General features: G+C 43.1%; 1 protein-coding gene and 1 long non-coding RNA gene across 3 annotated transcripts in view; one reads left to right on the forward strand and one right to left on the reverse strand.

The window, feature by feature from the left end:
- PDPR (pyruvate dehydrogenase phosphatase regulatory subunit) overlaps positions 1–17,820 on the forward strand; it is a 795,794-nt gene that overhangs the window by 523,898 nt on the left and 254,076 nt on the right. The window lies entirely within an intron of this gene.
- Positions 3,403–17,820, reverse strand: part of LOC144799386 (uncharacterized) — a 157,491-nt gene continuing 143,073 nt past the window's right edge. The window contains exons 2-3 of the long non-coding RNA XR_013603801.1: positions 6,286–6,383; positions 3,403–3,537 (exon numbers count right to left, since the gene is read on the reverse strand). This is a non-coding gene — a long non-coding RNA (uncharacterized LOC144799386). The remainder of the gene's footprint in view (positions 3,538–6,285; positions 6,384–17,820) is intronic.

Consider the following 17,820-nt stretch of genomic DNA (forward strand, 5'->3'; position numbering starts at 1 on the left):
ACCTGGCAGGTTCTCTGAATGCCAGGGCGGACGAACTCAGCCGTCGGTGCGTGATGGATCACGAATGGCGTCTGAACTCGGACGTGGCGCAAGGCCTCTTTCAGCAAGGGGGAGAGCCTTGGTTAGATCTATTCGCCACCGAAGAGAACGCGCAATGTCATCAATTCTGCGCGTTGGAATTTCCAAGGCGGCACTCGCTCGGAGACGCTTTTCGTCGCGAGTGGAATTGCGGTCTGTTGTACGCCTTTCCGCCTATACCACTTCTGCCCAGAGTGCTGAAAAAGATCAGGCGCGACCGGGCCCAGGTTATCCTTGTGGCTCCGGACTGGGCACGAAGATACTGGTATCCCGAGCTACTCAGCATGTCAGTAGATCCCCCGATTCGTCTGCCCCTTCGGGAGGACCTTCTGTCGCAGCAGCAGGGGACGGTCCTTCACCCGAACCTGTCCAGTCTCCACCTACAAGCTTGGAGATTGAGCGGCGACAGTTGAGGCCATTTGACTTGCCTCCCGAAGTCTGTAATGTCATTCTGGCAGCCAGGCGTCCCTCCACAAAGTCGGTATACGCCTGCAGGTGGAACAGATTTGTGGCATGGTGCACAGCAAAGGCTGTGGATCCACTCTCTGCCCCCCTTTCTGAGGTTCTCCTCTTCCTTCTTTCTCTTGCCCAGCAGGGCTCTGCTCTGGGCACTGTCAAGGGCTACCTTTCTGCCCTTTCTGCCTTATACGGCTACCTGATCAGCCTTCTTTGTTCAAGTCCCCTATTGTAAATCGTTTTCTTAAGGGCATCACACACATGTTCCCTCCTGTTCCCTTCGTGATGCCCCAGTGGGACTTGAACCTTGTTCTTACCTTCCTGAGGTGCGCTCCCTTTGAGCCACTTCACAACTGTCCTCTTCGTCTTCTGACTCTAAAGACTGCTTTCCTGGTTGCCATCACCTCTGCCAGGAGAGTGAGTGAGCTCCACGCCCTTTCTTGTACTCCACCTTTCCTTTCTGTCCATCCGGACAAGGTTCTGTTGCGTACCAAGCCATCTTTCCTGCCCAAGGTTGTCTCAGCCTTCCACTTTGGGCAGTCCATCACCTTGCCAACCTTCTTTCCGCCTCCGCATCCCTCTAAAGAGGAAGAGCGGCTCCACCGTCTGGACCCAAAACGTGCGCTCTCATTCTATTTGGATCGCACACGCCAGTTCAGGGTGGATGACCAACTCTTTGTTGGCTACGTGGGTGCTAAGAAGGGGAAGGCGGTACACAAGCGGACCATCTCCCGGTGGATCATCTTGTGTATCCAGGCATGTTACTCCATGGCTAAGAAGGAGCCCCCTGTTGGATTGAGGGCTCATTCCACTCTGGCCACGGCGACTACCACTGCCCTGGGCCGGGGAGTGCCCTTACAGGACATTTGCCAGGCAGCTACGTGGGCCTCGCTGCACACGTTCGCACGACACTACTGCCTGGACAGTCAAGTCCGGAGGGATGGCTTCTTTGGCCGTTCCGTCCTCCAGGACTTTCTGGTGTGATTATTGGTTCGCAGACCCACCACCGGGGTTGGTATTGCTGGGGTATCTATTCTAAGGTAAGGAATCTATCACTAACGTGTCTCTTTCAGATGCACAAGTTACTACTTGTGTAACGATATATCTGTAAGAGACATTAGTTAGTGATAGATTCCTTACCGACCCACCCATCCTCCCCGTTCTGCGAACCGATATCTAGGGTTAAGGTCATCCCCTTTCAGGGCCCTAGTTTCTTGGCACCAGTGTTGGTTCTATCATGGCTCTGCGTATCTGGCGCGGAAAAGCTGTGTATCAGAACTGACGTCAGCGTGCATGGGCGGCGTCTAAGTACTCCGACGACGTCATTCCGGCGCTAACGACGCCGACGACGGACGCGGAGCCGCAGACGACGCCTACCGACGCGCAGGGGTATTGCTACGCAAAAATTTCCGGATCCAGTCTGACGCCTGGGGATATTCTAAGGTAAGGAATCTATCACTAACTAATGTCTCTTACAGATATATCGTTACACAAGTAGTAACTTGTGCATTTGGCTGTCTAGAAAAAACTTTAGACGTTCTTTCGGGTACTCTGTTCCTCTGACCTCCTGTTTTAATATTTTAATAGTTTGTAAAGCTCTCGCTTACTGATGCTGCTATTGTCGTGAAGTTTGTTTTAAAAAAAATACTTTTAAGCTTGCTTACCACTGATTTTACTTGTACTGTACCCTCATTTTATATCTGCTGTGACACGCGCATTTCACCTGCTATTTGGATCTTTACCTGGCTTCCCCGGTCTGCCGCGGTTTGTACCGATTGTGGCGGAGGGAAGATCAGTTATTACCCACACTTCTGGGGCCTCATTTCTGCCCCGGTTGATGCTCTAGCTGTCGCTCTAGTCATCTAGGTGCACCTACTTAAGTTGAAAACAATAATTGGAAGGTGCACTCTTTCTGAAATCCAGGAAGCAGCTTGAAGGGTAATTCCAAAATTAAGACCTTTTATTCAGTAAATCTCTTAAATCTGGCAGACCGCCCACGCATTTCGTTCCCAAAACTTTGCCAGAGGAAACTTCGTCAGGGCTCAAAGGAGCAGATAATTGTCATATGCTCTGTGTCACTGCAATGTACCTCCCTCTTTATCTGATGTTTAAAGAATCTAGCCAATCCAGTTATAATAAACGTAGGAAGGTCCGGTATCATAAATGGCATCAAAATGTATTCCTAGTTTCTTCAACAGTGGTGAGGTGACACATAGTTGTCAAAACTCACCATTCCAAGTATAGTAAACATCGGAAGGTCCGGTATCACAAATAGCATCAAAATGTATTCCTTGTTTCCTTCAAAAGTGGTGACACATAGTTGTCAAAACTTCAACATGGGAGGATGTACCATGCGTGGCATAATAACCTGCTGCCAGGTAGTAGTGTGCATAATAAATTGTTACAACATAACAAACATCTTGAAACCTCTTCATTTACTGACTTCTCTTTCGGTATACTTTTATTTTTTAGATGAACATTACCAACAACCTCTGATGTCTTTTCTTCAAGTTCTTTAACAGACAACCTAGATGTTTCAATGCTTTTAGAAGTACATAAAGGTTCCTCCTGGGACGGATTGGTCAATGACCAGAGGTTTTGCTAAATAGCTTTATTAGTATAGTGACAGATGATTTGATCACGTACTAGCTGATCTGTATTGTTTTGAAAATTACAGTCTGAAACTAAACGTCGGATGCAGATACATGTGTGTTGACTCCCTCTCCATTCAGCTGCTTCCTCATTAAGAACTTAAGTCGATGTACTACAATACTGGTTTGGACGTTCGTGTTTTTCCTACTTCCTGATTGCTTCTGTGAATTCATCCACTGGTCCTTCATCTTGAACAACTTCAATATTTGGAAGATGTTTTAAAATAGAACGGCCTTCAAAACCATTTAAGTGTAGAAGTAGGATTAGTTTCCTTTCTGGAGAAACTTTGAAGATATATTTGGAACGCGTCAAACCAGTTTTCCCAGGATACTGGTGATGCGCCTGGACCATCTAAAAATAAAGGTGGTTGATTAACCGACTGCATGTTACAATAAATAAATCACTGTTTTATCAGAAATGTTCCCCACCAGACACCACCCCACCTCTTTTACAATTGGAAAAAATGTTTTACAAATTTGAAAAGCACAATGAGGTAACGCTTAGAAGTAGTATCACTGTTGAATGTATTAATGTGTCAACACTTGAAAGGGAAAGGCAACACTCTCAGTACTGGAGGAAAGACTGTGTGTATCACTGAATTCAATGATACACCACAGTTTTTTAAAAAGAAATGAGTGTATTACTGCTGGCTTTAAGGTAAGGGTCGAACGGTTGAAGATACTAAAATTCTGGAACACCCAAAAGTGAGTGTATCACTGTGAATTCAACAATACTCTTGAATATAGTTAGTCCAAGTGAGTGAATAACTGAATTTAAAGACGAGTGTATCACTGTGGCGTAATCATGTTACAAGTGTATTTTCCATTGCTACCCCTGGTTGGATTCCACTGACAGTGTTAAATCCATGCACAGTTATATTCTGGTTTGTACAGAAAGTGTTTACTGGATATCAACTGGATGTTGAGGCAGACACATAATGATGTGTGCAGACTATTGACATAGATGAAATGTCCACAAAGCATGCTGCTCTTGGTATGCCCCTGTACCAGCATACAGTATAATACTAAAAACTCTGATAGGTTATTTCAACATGACCGCCATAGGAGAATATTCATTTTTTAGGTTTGGTTCAGTGTAATGAATTGCTTTGATAAAGATGGTTGCATGCATGTAGCGCACTAGTTTTTAGTATGTGCCTTTTCAATGTGATGCAAATGATACTCATAAGCTTCCCTTTACATGCGCCCCATGACGCTGTAGCAATTAATATTCCTCTACCTAAGATGGCTGTCAGACCAACTCCATGGAATAGCAAGAAACTATAAATAGGTAAGAACCCTCTTCCTCCCAAACTGTCTGCTATTAATTACACAATACAGGTTTAATGTATCTTTTTAAATCCCATTATGTTTCATGAGGTTGCGTGGCCCATAGTATATCACTTCAGAGTGAGGTCAACACTCAGGTAAATCAGTGTGATCAGCAAATTTTTGGGATATATGTTGATATATTCAACTATTGTTATTGACTGGCTTGTAAACAATTCCTTAACCTCCCTTGACATGCAAGTGAAACAACTGATAGAGAAGTATGTAATGACATAGAGAACTGCTCTTGATGGGGAATAGTTGAATTCTATTTTTTTTAAACAGCAAGGAAGTGAATATTAACAGTGCATGGATCATTTCTTCAGAGCTATTCTGAATGAAGACCCCACCCTTCCAGGAATAAGGGCATAGAACTTAACAAAAAGGAAGTAAGCAGAGACCTCTGGGTTTTATTTGAAAATGTCTTCCTACGCCCTTAAGGAGATAATTTTGAAAGATGTTAGTCAACAAGGATAAGTACACTTTTTGGACAGCAGAATCTCTATATTTCAAGACTTGAGTGCCTCCCCTCCAAGCAAGCAGACAGTTAAGATTCATCAATTCTACACTGCAGGCATTTCAGACCTGATACAGATATATCTGTCTGATAGGCCATCAGTTTAAATGGGAAGGCAGCAAAACAGTTAAATCATCAGTGGAAGAGGAGAGAGACCTGATGGATTTACTTATAGAACATGATACAGAGCAATTTTTGATTAATTATGTAATCATCTTCCAAAAAAAGCAAGCATGGAGGATGTATTTTACAATATTGAGAGTTGAAATATGAAGGGGCATCCACTGACGCCAGATGATTCCTGAAAATGTTATCTTTGTCATCTTTGGATTGCTATTGAACATATGAGTCAATGCTGCAGATAATTGGACTTTCTCAAGACTTACCTGTGGTTGAGTGGGTCTATTTCATAGAATAGAACAATAAACAAATTAGGATTATCTTTGAATCATGGAAGGCACAACATCCAAACCAGAAGAAGAGGTATGTGCCCAATAATGATGGAAAGGTTGGTGCAGAAGTGCAAACAGGACATGATTTGAGAGCGGTATTACTAGAAATGTCCCGATTAAATAATATCCACAGTGTCAGCTTAGTGGAGTCTGTAGTGAAAGGAATTAAAGTTTTCTGGAACAGTTGCTGTCATATCTGCTAGGTGGAGGTGCTATCTTCAAGATGTTCATAGTAGAGAGAGCCCAATAGGTCCCATGGTACCAGACTACCTCCAGGGGCCTGCCTTGCCCCCTGATTGTCAGTCTACCCAGTTATTGTGAGGGGGATATGATCCTGCAACTTGCAAGAGGCCTTATTTAAGGTGAAAAAGATGCTGCAAATAGTGGAAATCCTATTTGCCTGCTGAGACATTTATAAAAAAAATCCCTCTCATCCTTGTTCTTATTTGGGCTCTTATTACCCAACAGAGGCCAGACTGGTGCTGGCTTACATAGGAAATCAAAAGGTAAACGTTATTGTGATAAAGGAATTCTGGCTGGGCCAGCACTCACTTTGTTTCCTTCAATGCTGACTCTCAGAGGAGTGAGAGGTGATTGCAGTTTTAGTGCACAAATGTATGTAATGTAATTGCAAACAAGTTTTTGATGACCCTAATAGTAGATGCATTATACTTCAGGGCACAAGGTATGATCTATTTTTGACAATATTTAATATATGGGCCTAAAAAAGACTGTTTTTATGAAGTGCAAAATATATGCTAGCAAAGTAGGGTCATTCAAATAATATGGGAGGAGCCATTACCTGGATTCAATATGCTCCTCTTGATTAGTTCCATATGATGGAGAGATGCCTCCCTGCTGCCTGCAGGTGTAGTTTTGTAGATTATTGCAGTCTTGAACCTGGAAGATGTATGGAGGATCAGGCATGAGGCAGAGGAGAGCCTGTTATTATTACTACACTGTTCATGACTTGTTCTCAAAGAATGATCACTGGCTAGCATCTGGATATGTGATACCATGCATGGAAAAGGTGCAGTATTTCCCACATAATCTTTCCTGCAATGGTCCCAGTACAAATGATGATATCCCTCCCACTCCACAGAAAGTTATAGACGTTTGTGAGTTTACCTGCAGAGGTGCTCCAAGACTCATTACAACGCGAAACACTGACAGACATAAATTAATTCTTTCAAGTTGGCACTGGGTTCATGCTTAGGCATCCCACAGTGTAGGAGGCCTTCAAGGTCTTCATCAGAAGGATGTGTATTACGACATAGGCCTGGGTGCTCGGATCTATCTGAAGGAGGTTAGACAATTTGGAAACCAAGCTTAGAGAGTTGGAGGAACAATATGCAAGTACAAGACAGGGTGTTACTTTGACATAGATTAATGCAACTCTAGAAGAATTCAGGGGACTGGCTGGAGTGGAGGATAGCTTCCTGGGCAAATGTGAAGACAAGGAAGTTTGGAGATGGAGAACAAACTGGGCGAATGTTGGTATGGCTTCTACTGTCCCTTCCTTTTGCTCAGTATATTGCTGCATCAAAGACAAAAATTGTGGCAACAGTTGTCAGAGCGAATGTATCTTAGAGACTTTTACTATTGTGTGTCTGTTTATGTTCCACACTTGGTGCCAGATCCAGAGAGTATCAGACAGTGTCTAGAGTATGTAGGTCTGGTATGGCTGGGTAAGAGAACACTGCAAGCTTGTAGCAGGCCAATATAACTAGCTGAGGTATACCTGGCCATAGATAGGTTGATTGACTGACAGCCTGACGCAGAGTTTTATAAAGAATACAATTTGGTATTCGGTCCACATTTAATGATGCTATACAAAGAAATGCATACCACCACAATTTACACAAGAGTTAATTGCTATAATCTTGCTAAAACCAGTCAGATATATATTACCTTGTTGATTGTGCAGACCTATATCCTTAATTGGCTTAGTGTTAGAAATGGGGGTTTCTAGTTGGCAGAGGTAGGTTCTCTTTGTCCAAATAGGGACCCTTGTTTCTACTCCGTGTGAGGGGGATACATACTTTAGATAACACCTGCTCACCCCCTTGGTAGCTTGGCATGAGCAGACAGACTTATCTCAAAGGCAATATATAAATTTGTACTCAAAACACCCAGTAATATAGCAATAACACCATAAATGACACCACCCCAGCATAGAAAAATAAAGTATCTTTATCTAAACTCAACAAGACCAAAACGACAAAAATCCAACATACAGTTAATAAGGTATGACTTTAGAACAGTTATTTCGAAAATATAGCTTTTAGAAAACAAATCGCTCCACCTGGGGCTATTGTAACGTCATGACAGAATACAAATCCAAAGTACGGTGCCGACCACGAGGAGCGCACCGTCTGGCACTGATCCCCAAACAAACGGTACTTCGGAATGGAAGTCTATGATGAGGCACGGCGTTGTGGAAGTGAGACGCCGAGTTTGAGGCTGGCTCTCTGGTTGCCACAGGGGAGGCGAGGCGTCATGTCCACAAGGAGGCAATGTGTCCAGGACAGGGGACAGCTGTTTAGTCGGCTGTGAGGCGTCGGTTCCGGTGACGATGCGAAGTCGGCAAGTTCGTGGAGTCACCCTCGGTGGTTATCGGCACCCCGATAACAGGATGCTGGCGATGACGGAGTCGATGCTGGCACTGGCGTCGGGCACGCCCGATAACTTTAGGCTTCGAAGGGCGTCTGAGCTGTGGTGCAAGCGGAGCGGTGCGTCATTCACTGTACAAGCGGGGCCTCGGTGCAGGTCAAGGCGTCACAGCGGCGTTGCTGACATCTGAGACAGGTTTTCTTGCTTCTCTTTGGTTTCTTCCAGCTCCCAACAGCAGGAACATCCTCCAGAGGCACAAAACTGCAGTAGGTACACTTGTAAGATGTCACAAAGTATTTCCCATTCTATCCTATGGAGCATATAGCCTTTCAATAGTGAAAAACAAAACTGGCAGTTTTTATGCACACTATTTGAAGAATGGGTTTAGGGATAGACTTTCTACATCTGGTGAATGCTTTATACATGAAATTCACTCCATTGATGACAATTTGTCGCGCTTGATGGTTATTGGTAGGAGAAAGTGGCACGAGTGCCTCCTTTACCAACTTCTTTTTGCTTTAGCAATGGAGGCATAAACTATGTGGGCTTCATACTCATAGGGGAATAGAGTTCTCCACCCTTTACCTGCTGATCTCCGTATACACTGACACAAACTGTTTTCCTTGAAACATCTGGAGATCATTCGCTTACAGTAATTTGCGAAGTTATAAGATTTTGACCACATTCTGGAGTATCCATTAACTGGTTCAAGTTTTTCCCTTCGACTGCAGTGACACCGAATAGCCGCTCAGATTGTGTATGGACTTTGTTTCCTTCTTGGGAATAGAGATCCATAAAATGTGTGAGTCTGTCTCACTGACAACTATGATCCAGTGTTGGACTGGTTGTGCGTGCAAATAGACCGTGGATAAGAATACCTCTATTAATGGCTGGTTGCAACTCATCAGACGTCTTGGATGGGGGCAGGCAACCAAGCATCCTCTAATGAGAGCTTCCGCTTCCCTATGACAGAGAAGTTTTGCTGTGTCAGATCTAGCACATTACTTCTATGTGGCACAAGGCCATTTTGCAATTCATTGGTTTCACTTTATGCCATGGGCACCACATATAGTTGCTGAACATAGTATGTTTGCAGACAATTCTGTTTCCAACCCAACTGTGAATTGGAGTACTATAAATCCAATAGGATCATGAACAGTGCTTTGTACAAACTAATGAGGCAGGTTAGAAAAATAGTCTAAATTCCCCTGGAGCGAAGTGATAACGTGCCCATTTCACTTACCAATTAAAAAGTGGTTGAACAATCCCCAACTAAGAAGGGGATGAATCTCAGGGGTAGGAGGGCATCTTTTATAGATGTTAATTTGAAGTGAAAGTGAATGCTTCTCCTTGGATATATTTACATACCTTAGGCAGTGGCATACATTCCAATATAATTTCTCATGTTACCAGTAAAGCCCTAAGAAAATTAACTTCTAACTCAATGGAACAAGAACCAGTGTGCAGAATTGGGTCACTAACTTATATAACATGAGTAATAACTCTAAAATTGATGTCCCTATATTAGCCAGAAGTAGATGGGAAGGGGACTTGGGGTCTGAGATTACCAGTGTTTACTGGGCTGGACATTCTGCTGCAAGGACAATGCCGATATCCCCTTCACATATGGATAAGTTAATTACCTGTAATCCTAGTTCTCTTCCAGGGGTATCCTCATGAAAGTCATAAGCACTGAATATTCCCGCCCATGTGCGGGACCCCGGAAACAATATAAAAATATATATGGAAAAACATATATATCTAGCTCCACATATATGTATGTACATATATCATTTTTTACTCACACCAATGCAGCCCCAAAACTGAGGCTAAACAATGTAATCACTCATACATGCACTGAAATTAGCAAGGAAATAAAAAACACATTAGGTCCAATAGCCCTTGAACCTTGTGTTTTAATGAGTAAAAACACTCATTAATCCTGCAAATTGCTAATAAATAGACATTGTTAGCCACAGGCTGCATTGAAAAGCAATACTATAGAAAATGAAAGCATTTTCAACAAAAACTGGCACTGTGCATTTAAGGCAGCCATGACCCCAGGCTTCCCATCATGCCTCAGGGGTGACAGTTAGGTCAGTTGTTCTTTACATAACCCTGAAGTCAGGGCTCAACCATAAGTCAAAAACGCACAAATCTCATTTACCTGGGGAGGCGGGTGGGTTGCTTATGACTTTGATGAGGATACCTCTGGAAGAGAACTAGGCTTACAGGTAAGTAACTTATCCTTCTCTTCCAGGGGATCCTCATCAATAGTCATAAGCACTGAATAGAATAGCAAGCCCATCAACCACCTGCAGGTAAATGAGAAGTACATGACCCAACCAAAACAATCATAACAGCCAAGAACTCAGCTGTTAAACAGATTCTGCAAGGAGGCCTGGCCTACCTGGGTATCTGCTCTAGTGTCAGAATCAAGACAGTAATGTCTGGTAAATGTATGGACAGACCTCCAGGTCGCTGCCTTACAGATCTCCGACATAGGCACATTGTGGAGAAAAGCCACAGTCTCAGCTCTACCCCTGGTGGAATGCGCCTTGGGAGAAGACCCGAGAGTCTTCTGTGCCAATTGGTAAGCAAGCTTGATACACGAAACGATCCATCTCGAAATAGAACGTTTCGGGGCTGCATGACCTAGTCTGATCGATCCATAGTTAAAAAATAGTTGATCAGACTGACGTATAGTCTTTGACCTATCCAGATAGAATTTTAAATCCCTTTTCAGGTCCAAAGAATGCAAAGCCCTCTCAGCTGGAGTAGAGGGATTGGGAAAGAAAGTGGGCAGAGAAATGGTTCGATTGACATGGCAATCTGACACCACTTTAGGAAGAAAAGACGGATATGTCCTTCGTACCACTCTATTCAAATGAAACACAGTATAGGGTTCTTTGGAACAGAGAGGTTGGATTTCGCTCACCCTACGAGCTGACGTGATTGCCACCAAAAAAGCAGCTTTCCAGGGAATATGCTGCAAGGTAGCTTTATGAATGGGCTCAAACGGAGGACCCATTAGTTTTGATAGCACCAGGTTCAGCTTCCAGGGAGGAGAAGGAGGACGCACTGGACAGTATACTTTTTTCAACCCTTGCAGGAAGTCCTTTACAGCTGGCAACTGGAAAAAAGAAGGTTGTGAAGGTGACCGCCTATATGCTGTTATAGCAGCTAAATGCACCTTAATAGAATTAAACTTTAAACCTGCCTTAGCCATATATAACAAATAGGGAAGAACTGCTTCTTCCTGACTCTTAATAGGATTATGACCATACTGCATACACCACATATAGAAGCGCTTCCATTTGCATGCATAAAAATGTCTTGTAGAAGGACGCCTTGCTTCTTTCAGGATGGACATGCAGTCCTGCGACAGTCCTAGATGGCCGTATTGTATGATCTCAGGAGCCATGCTGCCAAGCTCAGTGACGGAAGGTCGGGATGATGAATCCTCCGGTTCATTTTGGATAACCGGTCCGGTCTGCATGACAGCCTCTTGTGAGAAGTCACTGACAGGTGAAGCAGGTCCGTGTACCACCATTGCCTCGGCCAGTCTGGGGCAATGAGAATCATCGTTGTGCACGAGTGTGTCCTCTTGTTCTCCACCTTCGGGATCAGTGGAATGGGTGGAAAGGTGTACACAAATTCCCCTGACCAGTCTATCAAAAGGTCATTCCCTTTCGATCCTGACCGGTAGAATCTTGAGGCGAAGTCTAGGCATTTGGTGTTTTCGTCGTCTGCGAAGAGATCTATGGTGGGACGACCCCAAGACTGGAAGATGTCTTCTACTACTGTGTCGTTGAGAACCCAGTCTTCCCTGTCTTCGAAATGCCGACTTCGCCGTCCACCCTCACATTCTGCTCTCCTGGGAGGTGGACTGCTGTGACGGACAACTTGCGAGCCAGAAGCCAATGCCAGATGCGAAGGGCTTCCAATGAAAGAGTCCTTGAGCGTGTTCCCCCCTGCTTGTTCAAGTAGTACATTGTGGTGGTGTAGTCCGTTTGTACTAATACTGATGCTTCTTGAATCGAGGGCAGGAACGCTTTGAGGGCTAGGTGGACTGCTCTCAACTCCAACATGTTGATGTGGTAGGTACGCTCTCTGGAAGACCACAGACCCTGCACTTGTAGATGACCCATGTGTGCTCCCCACCCTTGCAGAGAAGCATCTGTGATCAATGTCTGTGCAGGAGGTGGTTGATGGAACAAAACTCCCACCTGCATATTCTGCTTCTTTGTCCACCACGGAATGGATGCTCGAGCTGTTTATGACAGAGTAATCTGGTCGTCCCAGCGAGCTGACTGTTGGTCCCACTTGTCCTCCAGATCCTTCTGAAGAGGACGCATCCGAAGCATGGCATTCAGGACCAGGAAAATGCATGATGCCATCGACCCTAGCAGGGAGGCAATTTTTCGCACTTTCTGAACCTTGTTGCGAAGCACCAGCTGACACTTCTGAGCTATAGAACACGGTCTCTCCTCCGAAGGAAACACTTTTCCTACCTCTGAGTCTAGCAGAGCTCCTAAGAAGTGAATCTTCTGGGTGGGCTGAGAGACTGACTTGCTGAAGTTGACATGTAATCCCAGTCGTTGAGAGCTCTATGCAGGTCTGGAATTGATTTCTTACACTGTCTGGGGAAGGACCTTTCAACAGCCAATCGTCCAGGTATGGGTACACGAAGACCCCCCTGCGGCGTAGTGCAGCTGCTACCACTGCGACACACTTCGTGAACACATGGGGAGCCGATTTCAACCCAAACGGAAGGACTTTGAACTGGTAGTGGGAGGTCCCCACCCGGAACCGAAGGAATTTTCTGTGATTTAGGTGTATCGGGACATGAAAGTAGGCATCTTGTAGGTCCAGCGAACACATCCAATCTCCCCTCCTGAGATGTGGATATATTTGATGAAGCGCCAACATGCAAAACTTTTCTTTTTTGACATGAAGGTTGAGTGTTCTCGAGTCCAGAATGGGTCTGTAATCTGCCTTCTGGGCCTTTTTTTCTGACCAGAAAATATCGTGAGTACACTCCTTTCCCCCTTTGAGACACTGTCACCCTCTCGATGGCTGACTTTTCGAGGAGTGTAGCTACTTCTTTTTTTAAAAGGTGTTGTTGATGATTTGATGTTGGTATTGGAGGAACGGATGGAAGCAGATGATGGAAACGAAGACGGTATCCATTCTGAAGTGTAGTCAACATCCATCGGTCTTTTGTAATGGCTTGCCACTCTGCCATATGATGATCAATGCTTCCCCCCTCACTGGAGTGGTCCACGGCGCTGGGGGAAGGACGGACTCATTGTTTGGACTGGGCTTTGTTGGAATTGTTGCCCTGGCGTTGATTCCCACCTCCTCTGGAATTACGCCTGCCTCTGAACTGAGACTTCTGTTGCCCCTGTTGATCCTGACCCTTCTGCCAGTGAGGGGTTTGAACCCTCTGTTTAGAAGAGCCCTTGTTGTAGGAGCGATACTTATTCTTAAACAATTGAAACAAAAGGGTCCAATCGAGCACAATCCTAGCAGGCATATGTACATGAACAGACTAATAGGTCCCCTAGTTATTTCACAATATATGAAGATTCTCCAATAATGACAGCAGTTGAACATCACAAACAAACGGAAAAATTCAAAGTATCATGTTCTTTATTTAGGAAATCCATGGGAGTAGACTTGACAAGAAACAGCCGACACGTGTTTCGTCAGTACTGCAGATCAGTACTAAGACTTTTTCAAGGCTGTGAGATGAAACAAAGAATAGCATATAATATATATCTAACAAAATACATGTTAACATGTTAACGACAACAGAATGATAGGCCTAAAACAAATCAGAAGATCCAAATTATTTTTCCAATCAACAAGTGAGATAACAAAAGTAAGAGAAACAATAGGAAAAAGAGATGATAAATAATAAAGTAAGACATGAGATCAGAGAATATAGAGAGGTGCCAACACCAATGAGATAATAACCAAACACAAACCCCAAGTGAAACAGACTATAGACGACAGTGGTAAAGTTAACCTGCACCAGATACCCAAACAATGAGTAGAGTGTACACATAATGACTAACCTAAGCAAAACGAAATAGTAGCGTCGTATTTCAAATAGGAGCTTGTCCAGATAAAAAACGTTAAAAGTCAGGAACCTAGTAGATGAAATAAATACAAAACCATATAAAACCTACAGTAGAAAGGGCTATGAAGCAAATACAGGCACAATGGCATGTGTGGCAGGTGGAGGTAAACCGTAAGACTAGTCATGCATACTGTCAAAAAATGGAATTTAACAAAGTACTCCTCATATGCGCCGAGGTGAAATAGCATGTTACCCCACACACACACACTCCGCTCACCATAGTCAAGAGGATTCAGGACGATCATATAACATCAAGAAGCAACAGTCCAAGAGTTTGAAGTCAGATCGTTCCGGGTACTCATTTTCTGGTCAATGCACCTAAGGTATTCTGATTAAATGGAAAAGAAAACAATGTCACGATGTGCATGGCCCAAAGGACGAGACCTACGACCACAGCCATTAGATACTAAAATCCAATCTATAAAAATGATGGTTAGTACTAGCCAATGACAGTGTATTGCAGTTGATCTGAACCCACTATCAAGAAAGAATGCAGCAAGACTTATCAATTGGATGAACACCAAGACACATTTCAGAGTCACATAAGGTACATGATATAACACGAGGGGAAACTCTAAGTTGAAAATACAGAGAAAAGGGACAACGCTCCGTGAATATATTACACGAGCCCATACTGATGTCATAAAGTAAAAAGCAATAAACAATAAATAAAAATGGAAGCACCTTAATACACCAACCGAAGGACTCCCCCACTCGGGTATCGTGGCTACATGAACTCAATATATATGTTATGAGTCATACAAAATGTCTGATGAAAAATCCCTGCAATGTGGGAAAAACAGAGTATATGTACACAGTTCAAAATGCAAACGCAATGACCTACTCAGAAACAACAGAAAAAAGAGCATGACAACCACCAAACGCACTGCATTCATCACGCAATTTCATTGCAAGAGCAACGAAGTCTTTTGTATATTGCGGAGGCATTGGCATCTTCTCAAACTAGATCGTGACCGTGATCCTTTTATTACCAAGGCCCCTCAAGTCACATATAGAAGAGGCCAAACCCTGCGCAATCTTTTGGCTCCTACTGGTCCAGGCACCAGTTCTCTGAGTACTAAGATCTGGTTCCCCCCTAAACCTAAAGGTTTTTTCAAGTGCACTATTTGCAGTGTTTGTCAGTTTGCATGCAACAAAATAACTTCGTTTTGCTACAACACTGGCAAGACTTACCAAATTTATGATTTCATGAACTGCAATACAAAATTTGTGGTGTATTGTCTGGTATGTCCATGCAACAAAATCTACATTGGGAGCACCATCCGCCCGCTCAAAGAACGTGTACAGGATCACATCAGGGCAATCCGCACAAACAACCCTAACTATCCACTAGCGGTACACTACAATAATGACCATAAATCATCTGATTTGATTACCATCAAGTTCCATGGCATTGCTACCATTAGAAATGACCCACGCGGTGGCAACAAGACGACAGCTCTTAGAAAACTCGAAACACAATGGCTGATTAAATTAAGAGCGGTTGACCAGGGACTAAACACGGACAGGGAAATGCATGTATTTGTATGAATATTACATCAATTCTATATCATGAGGTGTTGTTTCTATACTGTATATATCACTCTCTGAATCTGTTGCAGTGTTAGACATCCTAACCTTATATTCTTTCTACTTAATAAGTCTGAATTATATTACCATGCTTTGGGATTGTTCATGTAACCTTTTGCTCCATCTGTCCCAATATTGTCAATGGTGTCTGTACATTGGAACCTTTTACAATTGCTTGAACCTCATGTTTGGTTCTGTATAGCATTTTACAATTTTTTGTAAATATGTTACATTGAGGTATAATGGTTGATCAGTATTATCTGAAAATACATCACATAGGGGTGCCTTAGTATTGTTTTCCTTCACCTCTCTTGGACTTCTCTGATCACGTTGTACTAATATCTTCACTAATCAGTATATATACGACACTGATATAACTGTGAATTTTATCTGAATCAAACTGTCCCTCTATAATGTTTACACTAACATGACTGTTGAATATTCACTTTCGTACTATTCTGTCATGCCCCCTTTCTTTTGCATGACATGCTTTTAATATTTATACTCCTGTTGTGTTCTATCTAGGTAGTGAAATCCTTGACTTAATTTTTTTTTCTCTGACTCAGATACATTTTTGTCGCTTGACGCTTTATTATTTTTTGCAATATTTTTTGCACTATTTATACATGTCTATTAGATCTCTCCAAACTGAGACTCTGCGGTCTTTCACATTTTTTCTCCGTTACGTAGGTATTAATGTCCCGCCTTTTAACATGGCGCTCTTTACTTTGACACTAGTAACGTTTACATACGATGTTGCACTGGTCCTCTTTCTACCTTTTGGGATTGGTGCATGATGGGAGTCACGTGACGCATCACTACTAGACTTCCGCTTATAACGCGGTGCCTGTGATGAGCGAGTCTGTTTCTTTGATTCCGTTATCACGTGGAGTCTACTTTACACGCTTTTGGTAAGCGGGGAATTTTTTAACTTTTTATTCGATTTCCATGTTGCTCTCTGTGCTGTTCGTAACGTCTTAGATGATAATCTGGGCTTTGAATGCATTTCTCTTTCCAGCTCTTCAACTGCTGTGGGGCTTGGCTGTAGGTAAGCAGGGTGTACTTTGGATCGACTACTCTGTTCTGATGTCGCCAAAACTTGATTATTGAATACGTAATTTTATTCTTTTGTTGACAGCACACTGTTACCCATTACAAGGGGCCTTTGTTACTTGAGTTTATATACAAGTATGTCTTCACTGAATTGAACCTACAGAATTCTGCCCTCCCGACACTTGGTATGATTTTACTATCATGTTTCGGATACTGTTCTCTATTAACGTTATACTCACTAGGATTAAGTTTCTGACCTGTGTACATATACTCTATTTTTCCCACATTGCAGGGATTTTTCATCAGACATTTTGTATGACTCATAACATATATATTGAGTTCATGTAGCCACGATACCCGAGTGGGGGAGTCCTTCGGTTGATGTATTAAGGTGCTTCCATTTTTATTTATTGTTTATTGCTTTTTACTTTATGACATCAGTATGGGCTCGTGTAATATATTCACGGAGCGTTGTCCTTTTTCTCTGTATTTTCAACTTAGAGTTTCCCAGTTTTCCCTCGTGTTATATCATGTACCTTATGTGACTCTGAAATGTGTCTTGGTGTTCATCCAATTGATAAGTCTTGCTGCATTCTTTCTTGATAGTGGGTTCGGATCAACTGCAATCCACTTTTTATAGATTGGATTTTAGTATCTAATGGCTGTGGTCGTAGGTCTCGTCCTTTGGGCCATGCACATCGTGACATTGTTTTCTTTTCCATTTAATCAGAATACCTTAGGTGCATTGACCAGAAAATTAGTACCCGGAACGATCTGACTTCAAACTCTTGGACTGTTGCTTCTTGATGTTATATGATCGTTCTGAATCCTCTTGACTATGGTGAGCGCAGTGTGTGTGTTTGGGGTAACATGCTATTTCACCTCGGCGCATATGAGGAGTACTTTGTTAAATTCCATTTTTTGACAGTATGC

Source organism: Lissotriton helveticus, chromosome 12 (assembly GCF_964261635.1).
Source record: "Lissotriton helveticus chromosome 12, aLisHel1.1, whole genome shotgun sequence".
NCBI classification, from domain to species: domain Eukaryota; kingdom Metazoa; phylum Chordata; class Amphibia; order Caudata; family Salamandridae; genus Lissotriton; species Lissotriton helveticus.